The sequence below is a fragment of the Dromaius novaehollandiae genome, chromosome 15, assembly GCF_036370855.1.
Source record: "Dromaius novaehollandiae isolate bDroNov1 chromosome 15, bDroNov1.hap1, whole genome shotgun sequence".
Taxonomy (NCBI): domain Eukaryota; kingdom Metazoa; phylum Chordata; class Aves; order Casuariiformes; family Dromaiidae; genus Dromaius; species Dromaius novaehollandiae.
In genome coordinates, this window is record NC_088112.1 from 16960225 (window position 1) to 16974909 (window position 14685).

Here is a 14685-nt window from a genome sequence, read left to right on the forward strand (position 1 = left end):
ACACACAGTAGAGGCCTGAATGCCAAATCTGCCATTTCGAACCCACCATCACCTGCAGGTCCCGGCGCCCCAGCGGGGGCTGGCCTGGAGGGAGGTGGGCCAGGCCAGAGGGCTGCCAGCCCCGGAGGTGCTTCCCCTCGCTCTCAAACCCATCCCGGTGGCATTCCCTGGCGGCGCGCCTGGCCCAGGTGCCCTGGGGCTCACGGGTACCTCCGCTTCCCGGGAAGAGCCAGGCTCCCCGCGTGCCCCCGCTGCAGCCCCAGGCACGTGGCCAGCCTGGCTGAGACCTGGCAGGCCACGTCCAGGTCCAGAAGAGCCATCTGCAAACTCTGGCAGGGTTGGGAAAGCATGGCTAGTCAGAGGGCAGAAGAAAACAGAGCTTGTTAATTAAAATTCCTCTTTCTCTCCCAAGTAGCGAGATTAGAGTAGTTCCAGCCAGCAGGCACACAGAGTGTGGGGACAAGGGGCACAGAAAAGAGGAGGATGAGGACGAAGATCGCTCAGAGAGCAGTTAGGGATCAGGAATCCTATCACAGTTATCCTTAGGTTGGAAGAGGGAGTGGAGGGACCCAGGCCAGCCTCTTCTCTCTGCTCCAGATCTGGCTAACGACAGCCACAATCTCTTTCTACAACAGGGGCATGAGGGCTTAGGCTGATGGATATTTTTGTGACTTGGCTCACTAATTTATTCCATGCTCTGTCCTTTCTCTGTGACGGCTCAACTCTATGATATTCCCTCATCGCTGTCCAAAAAAAATAAGAAGAGGATTGAATTCAGCTACCTGATGAGATAGCTGTAGTGCGAGGAGGAGACGTACTACCACCCACACGCCCTGGCCGAGAAGGATGGAGGAAAGTGTCTGCCCTACTAGGTCCAACCCCACGTTTGTGGGGCAGAGTGTAGGACTGGAGAGCTGAGACCCCTCCAGAGAGCACACAGCAGTGGTGTACCAGGATGCCTCTGCCCTGCTTGAGTGCAGTGGTGGGAGACACGGATGGAGGAAGATAAGACCGAACAGCCCAGTCTGGTGCAGTGACTCCTCTTGTCCCCAACCCCGTATCTGGCAGCAGTCAAGTGCCCATGGCACAGAGGTATGAAACCATCCCTAGTCACCAGAATTTAGTCCTTACCCTGGGGCCAGGTGCTTTCTACCACAGTAGTAGAGGCATATTTTGTGCACTCTGATGGTGCTGCTCCCCTACAGCGCCTGAGAGGCAGCTGTGTTCAGCCCTGTCCCCAGCACTTAGGGGAGAGGAACACAGTCAGCCGAGATACGGAGGTTAATCAGCTTGCCAGAGGCCACACAACAAGTCCATGTGAGGGCTGGGAACAGCCCAAGTTTGCTAATGCCATCTCCTGTGCTAACCACCAGAGAGGACTCGGCCTCTGTCAGGATAAAACCAAACTGTAGAGCTGAACGTAGATTTGGGGAGCTGCATGAAAACACAAAATGTGACTGATGGAGCGGAGAGATTTTTGCCCTCAGAGTGAATAGCAGCTCTGGGGTGATTTCCTGAAGCCAAAGAGCAGATAGAAATTGTCCCAGGTCCTTGCATCTCCAGTGAAAGAGCAATTGCCCACTGTGGGTCCGCCACAAAGGTGTGTATATATGGCAGAAGGGAAATCCCTCTCATCTGCCCATCTTCTCCTGCACCTTTGTAAATTATCTATCCAAGGAGACAAAAAATACATCCATGCTGCAGTAACCTTTCCATGGGACAGAGAGACTGGAGGCCAAAGCGAGGACTCCAACCCTCTAGACACAGCCTGGAGCACCCACGGGTGCCCAGAAGGGCATTACCACCTTTGTGAGTGAGCCTGTAGCATGTCCACTGCTGCAGAAGCCCGTGACATTAGACACACAGGGGTATCCCTGCATTTACCAAGCTCCAAGGACCCAGAGCTGCTCCCAGGGGACCCAGGAGTAGAACTGCCCCACTCCAGGCTGTCAAGGGAGCGGAGGCAGCCCCCGAGCAGATAAGCAGAGGGGCTGAAGGCAGTGGGAGACAAGTACGAGGAGCGGGGGGATACACGGGGGTTCCTCATGTGTATGTCCCTGCCTAGGCTAGAGCTATGAGAGCATCCGAAGGGGACAAGGTGAAGGGGACACCTGACTTGCTTGGTTCAGGACAGGATGAAAAAAGAGGTGACAGGAAGAGATCCATTTGGCAGGAATACCTGCTTTCCCCTGGAAATTCCTCCCACAGAAAGCAGGAGGGGAAGAGGGCAGGGTGCTCTGCCCTGCAGGACGCACTGTGGGAGCAGAGCAGTGCTGGCTGGGAGTCGGGGCTCAGCGGGTGATACTGCGATGGAGCCGTGCTACTTGTCAGGGGCTGCAGAAGGGAAGGGACAGCCTGGTGGAAGCATCCCGGGTAACCTGGGGAGTCTGCTGCTTCCTGAAATTTATGGAGTCAGGGGTAGATGAGGCGAAGGAGGGGAGGGAGAGAACAGCCCCACTAGCAGAATGACAGGGGAGCAAACACAGCATCCTGCTTTGGTAGGGACTATACACTGAGTTTATAGGTGAAATGAGAGCTATAATGGGACTTTAAGAGACTATTCCAGGTCAGCAAGCAGCAACTGTTCTAAGCATTAACATGCAACAAGTCAGGAAAGACAGCAAGCAGTGTTGCCTTTTCCCTCCTGCAATGCCCCATCTCTCTTGCATCTTTGTACTTGTCCTCCTGCAGTCCTGTATCTCCCTTTGCATCTTTGTATTTGGGGGCACTGATCTCTGGCAGCAGCAGCTGGGTACCAGGAGCGTGTGCCGTCCTAGTAACAGCACAGAGGAGCTGCCAGGAGGTCTGTATCCAGTCCACGAGGAGGCAGAGTACAGGAGAGATGCAAATTTCTCAGGCAGCCGTGCACCTCAGCCCCACACCTGCAGCACCTGCTCTGGGGCTTTACGTGCCTGGAACCCCCTGGAGCAACCTGCTCTCCTGACCACTCTCCCTCAGCATCTTGCTTCCCAAACTCCCTGCTTCAGCTTGGGGCCAGTTCAAAACTCTCCTGACAGTATTTCTTGCTCACTGTCTCACTATTCCAGCTCTCAGGGCTGCCAGTCCCTGGATTCAGTCTCCTAGGGATGCTGTTTTGAACTACGTAGCATGGCCAAGACCTGGCCCCATCTCAGCCCTGCCACTTAGACGAGCCCTCCCGGACCCACCTGCAAAGGCCAGGGCGTCCTCCTCGTTCAGGAACCAAGTCGCTCACCTCAAGTTATCGTCTCATTGCTGGCCAGGACGGCGCACTTTGTCCTCTCCACTCTCAGGGAGTCAACCTGTAGCAAGTGGGTGAGAAGCACTTTTCCACAACTGTCCTCGGAAAAAGGAGGGAGTCAAGCGGGGAGCTGGGCTGCTGGAGGGTGCCTCGTTGCTGGGGTAGCTTTGGCCCTCTACCCGTGCCCCCGCAGAGCAGCCTCTTGCAGGGTGACTGACAGCCCCTGTGTCAGGAAGCTGGATGCTCTGAGAGCTCCTGAGTGAGAGAAAGGCAGGGAGCGTGTGTTTAACAAACAGAAATGGAAAGGGGGAGGGAGCCTGCTGCTGCTGTTTATACAGTGTTCAGCCACTGAGGGGCTTCTTGCATCGAGGAGAGAGAAGCTTTTCCACCACATCCCGCTCCCTCTCTAGGGAGAAGTGGTGGGAGCTAGATGTCTGCAGGCTCCTTGTCTTTGCCACTGACCCGGGCAAGTGTCCATCTGCCCTCCCTCGGCAGCTCTCTCATCAGCTCAGGCCATACACTTCTTCGGGACTGGCCCAGTCGTGTCCAAGGGTGGGTGTCCCCAGTGCAGCAGGAGGTCAGCAGGTCCTGTTAGGCAGCAGAGCCTTCACCAACTGCCCCCCATCCACCTCTCCCCCGGCTCTGTGCTTGCACAGCACCTCGCACCAGAGCAGGTTACCTCTTGGGTGCAGGTCTTTAGGTACTTTGGTGATACAAAAAAACATAATGATGAGAAGCTCCTAGCCACTTGGCAATGGCTGCATCTACTCCAAAAGCCAGATTCAGCATGGACCTGGGAACTGGAGTGAGTTGCTGTTCTGGAGTGCTCAGCACTGCGCACACAAATGGAGCAAGAGAGAAAGGCACAGGAGCAGCACCTGTGCGTCGCTGGAAAGCCAAGCTTGCAGGAACCAGGAAAGTACTCTACGACCAGCTCAGGGAAGCAGGAGAAACACAGCTTCCTACCGAGCCAAAGGTTTCACCTTCCAAGAGAAGCAAGCAGGGTGTCTCCACCGTGGGAGCTCCATCACGCACAATGTGTCTGTGAGCTTCCAGCTGGCCAGAGCCAGGAGATGCTCCCAGAGGCTGGGGAGGAGGACACCTCGCCTCAGCTTTGAGTAACTACAGCTAGAAGTTTATCAGTGGAGTTTTACTATTCACCCCATTGCAAAGCTTTGGTTTCCTTTTCTTTTTGAGAACGGAAACCGGGAGGGCTTTCATCTGACTTTCTGTGCCACAAAACTCTTGATACCCAGGAAAAAAGAAAAAGCTCAAATGACTCAGCAGAAAAAAGGAGAGTAAAAACCTTCCTGAAATAAGTCATCCTGAAAGTGGCACTCGAACCCAAGACTTCGATGAGGGTCCTGCCCTTCAGGAAGGAAAGCTGTTGCCAGACCAGTAATGACAGACAAGAAAATCCAGCAGCTGTGCTAGCTGGGTGCTCTTCCCGAGCCGTCCTTGCTTGGGAGTTTTGTGTCTTCTCCCCCTTTGGTTTCCCCGAGGCTTTTGCTTCAGCTGCACTGCAAAGCTATGAGCTGTGCAGTGCCCGTGAACTCCCAGCTGCCAGGTGGGAGCAGCAGGATGGACAAACCCGCTCAGAAGCCCAGAGCTATGCCAAGGCCGTTGCTGTCTCCCAGTGGTCCATATGGAGAGGCAAGGAGCAGCTGACGGGAAGTGAGCGGCGCATGCTATTCCCCACATTCCTGGTGGCTGGATACTCCTTCTCTCCAGGGTCCTCAGCAGTGAATGGCTGATTTCTGCTCAAGAGCAAGATGTTTTTCCTCCTTCCTTCTCTGGCATGAGATCTTTCTTGCCCATTCCCTGGAGTCCTTTGCTACAGCTCCTCGCACTTCCCCAGGCTGGAATAAGATGCTCAGGGAAAAGGCAGTGATGGACACAAGAAACTCTCGCCAGCCTGGAGCCTGGAGCTGTGAACCTCTGTCAGGACCATGGGGTGAATTCCAGCCATTTTTGGCACGTGGTGTTTGCTGGATGACAGCAAATGCTAACTCTTAAATCATGGATTAGACAGGGCAAGTCCCCAAGACTGTCCTCTCCCACGGTCTCAGGGGTCCAAGTGGAGGGATCAGCACCAAAAACTGGGATGCTCGCAAACATCAACTCGCCACTTCTGCCAGAGCCCAGATAACCCAGATACCAAGACCCCCGGCAAGCAATCCTCCCGCAACACGGAGCAGTCCAACCGCTGTGGGTGGCAGCCCACCACCACACATTGGGACCGGGCAGCTCTTGGCATGGCCTGGGCTCCAGCTGGCTGGTCGCCATCCTGCCTTCCCTGGGAAGCCAAATGGCTCCGAAAAGCCTCATGCCCCCGGTGGGGTAGAAGGACCATCAGGCAGCACGACGGCGCAGAAGCAATGCTCACCTTCCCACAGGGCAAGTTCTGGTCGGAGAGGCGAGGCCGAGCTCTCGGTGCGCTGGGGGGTTCGCTCAAATCAGCGGCTGCAGCCCCAAGGTCTGGCCCCGCTGCCTCCACGTTCCCCGGCCCTTTCCCCAGGAGCCGGGCTTGTCCCACAGCCCCACAGATTGGGGCTGCCTGCCAGCCCGCCTGGCCTCCCCGAGCTGGGACATCATTACTGCCGGCTGCGTGCGCTCACAGCACAGCGCCAACACTGCCCGGACCCCCGGCTTCTCGTCAGCTAACGAACACCCAGGTCCTGCTGTGCCGCAGCCCCTTGCCCCCGTGGCCAGGCGAGAGGAGCAGTCATGGCACAGGCTGGAGAATGATGTGCAAAAGACCTCCCTGAGCAGCTAACAAATCCCAAAGGGAGCTGAGGCTCTTCCTGGCCTCAACCAGCAGCTAAGCGCTGAAATAGGAGGATGGGAGCCCCTGGTATCCCGCTGGGCAATGCAAGGCTCAGCAGCCCCGAGCAGAGGTGCCAGGACCCCTACGTGCACCCGTTGTAACCTCTTGCCCTGGAGCATTTGCACATGTGAGCTGGGGACACACAGACGCCTGCACATATGTCCCAGGCGCCCTGTGTCCTTTCAAACACGGTGGAATCATTCAAATGATCTTTGCAGCCCAAAAACCTCTCCCAGTGGTTGGGCTTTGATTAGGCAAAAGTGAGTCTGTTCACCTGCTCTTCTCAGAATCGAACAATGAATTTTATACTCCAGGGAGCAAAAAGGATATCAAAAAGCTGAGAAATGGGGCAAAGGAGATGGCTGGCTTTTGATCGGCCCGTGATCTGCTTTTCCTCTGAGAGGAGGCAGGTTCTTGGTCTGAACACCTTGCAGCAGTAAGCCATATTCTGTATCTCAACTTGTGTCATGAAAGAAAGGCATATTAGCCGATCACTCCCTGGGAAAAATCTCTAAGAAATCTGTTACCAAGGCTTCCAGATGCTCCAATTCACCCTGCTTCATCTGGAGCAGCAACACTGACATACTTAAAAAAGCAGCTTTTCATTTTTTCAGACATCTGCTTAATTCCACCTGCATGTAACCAAAATATTTCCAGTGCTCCTTCCTGTGGTGTCAAGCCTGTGTTTTGCTGATCAGACTCAGATGCATCAGCGTGTTGTGGTAACACAAAAGCCAATTTTCCATTTGAGCCCCAGAGTTCAGAGAGGCAGCGAATCTGGGAGTCTGTGATGCATTTGGGAACTAAATTAACCACAAAGCTGCTTAGAGGTGGGAGGGAGGATAGAAAGCTGCCTGCACCCTCTCTGAATTTAAAAGCAGGTTCTCATTTCGTAACTGCTTTTTGTCCCCACATGAACATTTCTGAAATTAGTGGAGGAGCAGAGATAGCATCAGGGACAAGGTTTTGCTGAAATATATGTGACCTGCTACCACAGTGACAGGCGCTGGAGGAGCAGCTGGAGAGGTGAGCTATGCGGGTTGGCCTGGGACAGTTACGGCTCTGCTCTCTCGCAGTGAAGACGAAAGACTGGGCTGATGAGGGTGTCTTCAGCACACGAGTCAGTGAGGCAGGAAAGAGGAGTTCATATGGAAAGAGATTAACGGGGTTTGTATCCCGCCAAAGAGCCCACGTTGAGACTCCACATCCTCGGCTCCTGGCAGAGCTCGGAGCGGATAGGGACAGGTCTCCACCCGGGGCAAATCCGCCTGGTTCATTTGATTAGGCTGATTAATGCCAAAGAGGTCCACACCTCCACTCCCCTTCCCGGCCCTGGATTGCCCTCCAACATGCAAAATTCATGTGATCATCCTCAGGTCGGGGCAGAATGACTCCAGGCAGATCCGCACGGTTACTCCAGAAAGGCACCAGCCTCTGAGTGCAGCACTGGCCCCCTGCATTTAGTTGTCATTTCTGCAAGTCACTGTGCTCAAAGCTTTGCTAATTTATTAGAGGATTGTTGCTGGTTGTTTGTGTACTGAGCCAGTCAGAAAACAGCTTCTGCAGAAGAGCGTAATTGCAGTCAGATAAGCTCTCCAGAACTGGGATTGCAAAATATGATACATTGCACCCAGGAGTTGTCCAGCTAGCACTGCTCCAAAAGTGGAAATCTGGCTGAGTTTTTGGGTAGGACTCTGTTACTCCTGTGAGCAGGAGTCACACACACTGCAGGGGACTGGGTGTTTGGAGGTACCGGCGAGGCAGCCCTGCTGGAACAGCTAAGGGATGATGCTTCTGCCCTTGTGGGATTTCTTTCTAAATCGCCCATGTCATTTAGCGAGTGATTAAAGTTGCATTTATTGCGATCAGGCTCTTGCCCTCCCATGCCCGATACTCCTGCTTCGTAGTCGCACAGTGAAGTTACAAATTGGCAGCTAGTCTATCACTGCCGGGATGGTGAACCCGGCTGTAACCGCTGGGTTGTGACAACAGGAGCAGGCAGAGCCGGATGGGCGACGAGAGCCCCAGCGTAAACTCTGCCTAAGCGTCGAGCCATACAAGACTGAAGGCAAGTGCCATTGCTGCCTGGGAAAAATTCAGGGCAGTTTTCGGTGGGTTTAGTGCTGCTGAAGGACACCAGAGTGACCATATCACTGGGGCTGAGGTCTGGTGCTCAGCACCACAGAAGAACGAGCTGGTTAGCGTTTGCTGCTTCACTGCCTCCCACTCCTCTTTCCCAGGCCTGAGGGGATCCACACGAGTGGTAGGACAGGACTTGCTTATCCGCGCTGCACTCAGCGCTGCATCTCTGCTGTATGGACGCGCACCAGCCATCGCTGATGGCCCATTTTCACATGGGGACAGGGGACTCAGATTCACTCCTGACACCAGACCAGTGCTTTGGCAGGGAATCCGCCTGGCTCCCTGTCCCCTAGAAATGTGACTCAGAAACGGCTGTCTGACACCAGGAGATAGGTATGAGACCAAATCCCTCAGAAGAAAGAGCAGCATCCCCAGGGTGGCAAGTGGAGCACGCACAAGCTAAGCAGAGACTGCGCTGGAAAGCACAAAGCTTTCTAAAGCAGGTTTGTCCTTCTTTCAGCTCTTCCAGGCGACGAAAAGGACAGCTCGCAAACCCTAATTAACTAGAACATGCTAATACCACTGAGCTTCCCTAGCCAGCGAATTTGGCACAAGGAGTGTGGGACACTTTCCAAGCAACTGCTCAGGGGAGCACGTGCCTGCAATTTATTATTCGATGAGCAGTGTTTACTCTCTGCCTCCCCTGAAGAGCTCAGACCAGACACGAGGGAGTTGAGTCTGGAGCCTGCAAATCCACTGCAAAAGCCATTTCGTGCTGGAGAAAGAAGAGACACATTTCTTCCCGGGCATCAGTACAGTGCTATAGGGTGTTTAAGGTGCCGGGGGAAATACAGCTTTGCACAGCATTACCGCTGTGAATGCTCCATGCTTCCAAGTGCTGCAACGTGTGGTACTCCAGGTCCCCTGGGAAACACCATGTTCCTTCAGGGTGACAGGCGCTTCAGGCAGAAGATACGCAGCCTTCCATGACCCGTTGTTTGAAAACCAAAGCGGTGTGTATGGTCACTCTGCACAGGCACGAGCATCCTCTGCAGGGTCCAGGGAACAAAGCAGAGCAGCACAGTCAGCCCAGCTCGCGGCCGTGGGAGAAAGGTGTTGGGAGCCTTGGTGCCATGTCTCCGGGACAGGTTATTCCCTATCTTGGGCAAGTCAGTGCCCGGGCTTATTCCCCTGGAAAAGGAGGGGGAAGGAGCCCGCCAGGCTCCTCATACAAATAAATCATTCAGTGAACTTTGCATGGGGAGCAAAGAGCAGGACTAAAAAAGATTGATTTATTTTCCATGGTAAGATCATCACTCTTGGTGTTTACCATGCTGTCAAAACCGGGAGGGAGAAGATGCAGCCTCATGAAGGCCATCACCTGCCTCTGGGCTTAGCTCAAGCCTGGCTGCCTCCCTGCAGGGCCTGCTGGCGCAGGGGTTATTTAGGACGGCTGTGTCCAACCTGCGGGGAGCCGGCCAGCCAAGCCATCTCCGCAGCCTCGCCGTCACGAACGAGCACTGCAGCACGGGGGGCACAGTCCTCCGCACTCAGAGGCAGTCACCCCAGGTGCACCACCACGCACACACAAGCCAGCGGTGGCCCAGAAGACCTGTGGCAGACGCGGTATTCCCAGGACCACCGCGGTCCAACCACCCATCTTTCCCCTCATCAGGCGCCAAGGGGCTCCTCCTCCTACGCTCGTCCTCCTCTGCACACTTTGCACGCGTGCATCACCCCTCCTGATGGGCCGCCTGCTCCTTGTCCTCAGCATTGCCCCCAGCCGTGGGGCTGGGAATGGCAGACAGTGCTCCCTGATGGCACGTCTCTCCCCTTCTCCCTCTCATCGCACCCTTTACAAATGTGCGTTGTTATGGTGACAGTTCCAGAAGGGAAGCTTTATAAGGATCTTCCAGATTTTCTTACAATATATAGTTACTTTTATTTTCCCGGGAGGAGAGAGTTATCTTGCTCTCTGGCAACTGTAAATTTCTCTCACTTTGTTTCTGGCAACCACCTGAGTTTGCGAAATGCTGGCATTGCTCAGGCTTTTGCTGTTGTGCCAGTGATAAAATTGAAGGGAGAAAGAGAGCAAAGTGCAAAGGGCTGTTTTTAAATGATGACTTGGGTCACAGAATGGGACTTCTAAGGTGCAGGTTGCCTGAGCTGCAGGTGTTGGTCTAGAAGTGGACCTGACTCTGAGTTTCCCCAAAATGAGTGAAATTCTGGAGCACACCTGCATCTTTCTGGCATGGCAAAGCCCAAGAAAAATAGCAACAGTGAACATGTATGCCCGACAGCCTGTGCTTTGCTCAGTGGAGAACACAGCATTGAGAGATCTTCTTGCAGTGTCTTCCTCTTCTCCTGCAGAAACATCCCTTGGCTTTCAAAGACTGCGTCGTGGTACATGAATTCACTCCGTCTCCACTAGATGTGCTGAAGTTTTTCATATGTGACATCTGGGAGTGCCGTAGAGAACAGGGCTGTGTGGCCATCCTTAATGTAAGTAATGAATACAGCAAACAGCCTAGGACCAGTCAACAGAAAATGATCTGGGGATCTGACATGACCGCAGGGCTGGATATCACGGCTACTATATGCTGACAGTGGAATATGGCTGATAACTCACAGAAGGCTGAGGAGCACCTTGAGCGGCCAGGCTTCTCTAGCCCCTTTTAGGAGGGTGATCTCATGACGACCTTCCCCACATCCCTGCTGTCCAGAGCCACGTTCAGAAACTTCCAAACAGTACTGATACGCTTCAAGCTCTGCAGGGATAGCTCAGCGTGTTTGTGAATGCACGGCAGCACCCAAGGGCAGCAGGTGAGCATTGCAGGTCATCCCTCATCCTAAGGCCAGGTTGGCTGGGGAGATGAAGCATGGCCCATCAGGGGAAAAGCCAAGAGGACAAAGCTGTTTTGGCAAGATCTGTGCTGTATGTAGAGTATCAGAGGGGTTTAATGCATAGCTTAGAATAAACAGGCAAACAAGCAGCAGCCACAAATGTTTAATATTTACAGAAATCTCCTGGTTTTGGCGCCTGGGGTGGGAAGCTCAAGGACATTGGCTGGAATGCAAACATGGATTCCTGGCTATCCGGAGGGACTGCATGGGGAATCTCACATCTTAACGTGTCAGAAGGCCTGGCAGGCTGGCTCGTGATGGTTTACACGAGCACTCCTGCAGAGGGAAACTGGGCTAAGCAGTTCAGCATCCATATGAATCTAGCCCCTAGGAACTGAGCTATTTGAAAGTCCTTGAAAAAAAAAAAAAAAGATTAAGCAGAGTTCATCCTCCTATGCCTGCTCCAGGACCTGTCTCCCGTCTGCCATCACCAATGGGCTGAGCATTAAACTCTTCCGCAGTCCCCACTGCCCTTGCACCTGCCCTCCCAGTGATAGGTCTGGTAACACCTCCGTCCATCCCCGTGGCCCCAGAACCATGCAACATTGCTCGGCGATACCTCGGGGCCCAAAGGCTTAGCAGAGACTCAGTCCCATGGTGCAAACTCCCTCCATGCAGTAGGATGTGGATTTCTTCATGCTGGTCTCCAGCCCTTCTCCATGAGCTTCTGGGCACAGGAGGATCAAAACGACACAAACTTTTAGACCATTGGCCTTACTTCACCTGGCTCCTTTTATGGCACATCGGGGTGGTCTGAGCTTCCTCAACACCTCTCACCATCTCCATCTGCCTCTCATCTTGACCAGGGTTGCCAGTTCATGTGTGTACTTGTGGCCAGTTGGAGGTGTTCAGAGCTCAAGGCTCTGGCCTGGCAAAACAGCAGTATCATTTGTGCCTGGGAAGAATATATTGGCAAATGATGGCCCAACCCTTGGTCACCCTCCTCCTCCAAGCTATTTCTCCAAAGATATATTTCCGATCATTACTTCGTTTCCTGCTTGCTTTTCTAACCAAGCCCTCCAAGGTCAGGGAGGGATGCAGAATATTCATCAGAGCAAGGCAGTTGCTTCCTTGATTCACTTCAACCTTTCTTCTTTCACTTCTTCCTTTCTGTTTGCTGTTGTACTTTCCCACTTCCCCCTCCCTCTTTTCCCTCTCCACAGCGCAGGCGCCCCTGTCCTCCAAGGTGGCCTTTCATGGGGCAAATGCCACCCTCTGCAGAAAGCCAGTGCAAGGGCTGCATGAGCCCTGGGCAAGTTCGGGGCAGGGTGGCGCATGGAGAAGACCAGATTTAATTCAGTTTACTGTCTGAAACGTAGAAATAAGGACTCCTGAAGGGACCCAGGGGCCAGGTCTCCCTGCTGCCTGACCTGGTGTGCTCCAGCCCTTCTCGACCCCCTCTGCCTCCTCCTGTCCCGGGCAAGCCCACGGCCAGGCACTGCCAGCCCCTCAGGGCTGCGGGAGAGGGATCCAGAGGAACCAACATCTGCGGTGTTTATTTTCACTCAAAACAAAGCAAAACAGGGAAATTAAAACGCCAAGCTTCTCAGCCCCTGTGGAGATTTTCTGCCTGTGTTTGGAAAGCCAACGCGAGGGGACGGTGCTGCGGCTCAGGAGTTTGCTTCTCCGTCCACTTGCATATAGCTGGGAGACTTAGGAAGCTCTGCTGCAGGCAGGCCCACCGCGTTACCCCCTTCATCTTCCTCGCTCTGTAAGGCAAAACAGTGCCTCTTCCACACAGGTCTGCAGAATTTTGCGGCAGCTCCAAGAATATATGTTTAGTGCATGGAGCAGAAAACCGCAGAGCTCTGGCCCCAGTCCACGAGCTTTCAGCCAGACCCTTCCCGGTCCATGTTATCCTTCATCTCCCCAGTGCATAATCTGGCTCTCCAAACACACTGTTCTCAGGTCCCAGCCTAGAGCTTGGAGCCTCCCGAGAGGAATAGTCTAAAAACGGAAAGAAAAACATTGCGTTGCCAACTGAAGCGAGTGTTGAAAGGCCAGAGATGCCAGGAGCACTTAAACAAGAATCCGAGACCGGGGGACGCTCTCGAGTGTGTTTTCAATTCTCAGACAGGAGATGTGTTCACTGGGAAGTGACTGCCGCTCGCTGTTTGCTTGAGACCTTGTAGCTGGTGTCCCAGAACAGTGAATGTCCAGGAAGAGGATGTTTCCTCCTGTTCCTCCTGGAACTTTCTTTCGGGATTGATGGATTGGTGCAACGGATGGTAAAATGGTACCACTCCTCCTTTGGCTCCAAAGTCCATGTTTGCAGCTCAGACCTGCAAAGACAGGAGGCATTTTACGGGTGCAATCAGTCTTGTCGGGGGCAAGGGGAGTTATTCCGGAGAGCAAGGCTCAACTCCCTGAACCTCCCACCGACGCCGATTCCCGGGACGTCTGCCGGCAGCGACAGATCGCGCTGCTCGGGGAACATAACCTCTCACAGCACATTGCAGATCTCTGCCCAAAAGCAATTATCGGTGCTTTTACCTCCGTGCGGAGCCGTGCAAACGACGGACCGTGCCGCGGGGGCTGCAACAGGGCAGGCGGCAGCGCCCCGGCTCATCCCGGCTGCGTGTGCGGGGCCGGGTTTCTCACCTGCCGGGCTGCGTGTGCGCGGATGTGGGTGGGTGGGCGGACAGATGCACAGGCTGTAACGTCGCCTGATGAAACAGCAACAAATGGGAGATCAGAGCCTGGGCACGGCTGGCGGAGCCATTTCCCAGGTAAAAGGATGCATTTTAAACCGGTGATTCAGCTCCCATCCAAAATCCGCCAGTTCAAAGCCGTCCGTTCCCGTGAGGCAACCGATGTCGCTTGTCCTTGTGGGTCCCCTCCTGTTTTATTCGCTTGAGGTCCTGTGTCGCCGACCCTTGTGATTTTTTTCACGTCTCCCAGCGCTCGGTGCTGCCCGCAAAGGCCCAGGGCCTGGCAGCCACGCAGGAATGGAAACTATCCCTTCTTTCCTTTCTCGCTAGTGAGCTTGCAGCCCTCGTGACCGCCGGGCAAAGCTGGAAGCCGTGACCTGGGTGCCTTGATGTGACCTAACCTCTGGGAGTGCTGCGACAGCAAAAGCCGACTCGAAAACTGCCTCACGGCGCCTTAGAGGCTGCAGACCTGCGGCGAAGGGAACCAGGGAAAATGAGTGTCCTGGTCGCGGCGGGAGAGCTCTTCCCCGTGCTCATTCCCACCGCCGCCTCTCTAAGTGCAGCAGCGGGGCAGCACAGGGCACGGTGGGGCAGAACAGGGGCAGCGGTGGGAGGCAGCGGGTAGTGACCGGTGCGGTGCCGGGGCAGCGCAGGGTGCAGGGTGCGGCAGTGGGGCAGTGACCAGTGCAGTGCCGGGGCAGCGCAGGGGGCAGTGCGGGGTGACGGCAGGGCGCTGGAGGGTGCAGCACGGGTGCAGTGCAGGGCGCCGGGGGGTGCAGTGCAGGGGGCAGGGTAGCACCTGCCGCCCCTGGCCGCCCTCGCCCCTGCCCTCCGCGCGCGGGGCGCCGGGGTTGACGGGGCAGCCGCCGTCCCGGCTCGCGCCCACGTGACCGCGTCACATGCCCGGAGCGCCGCGTGGCCCCGCGGCCGCAGCCCTCGGCCAATGAGCGGCGGGGCGGCCGGGCGAGTCCGCGCGGCGATTGGCCGAGGCGGGTGTCAGT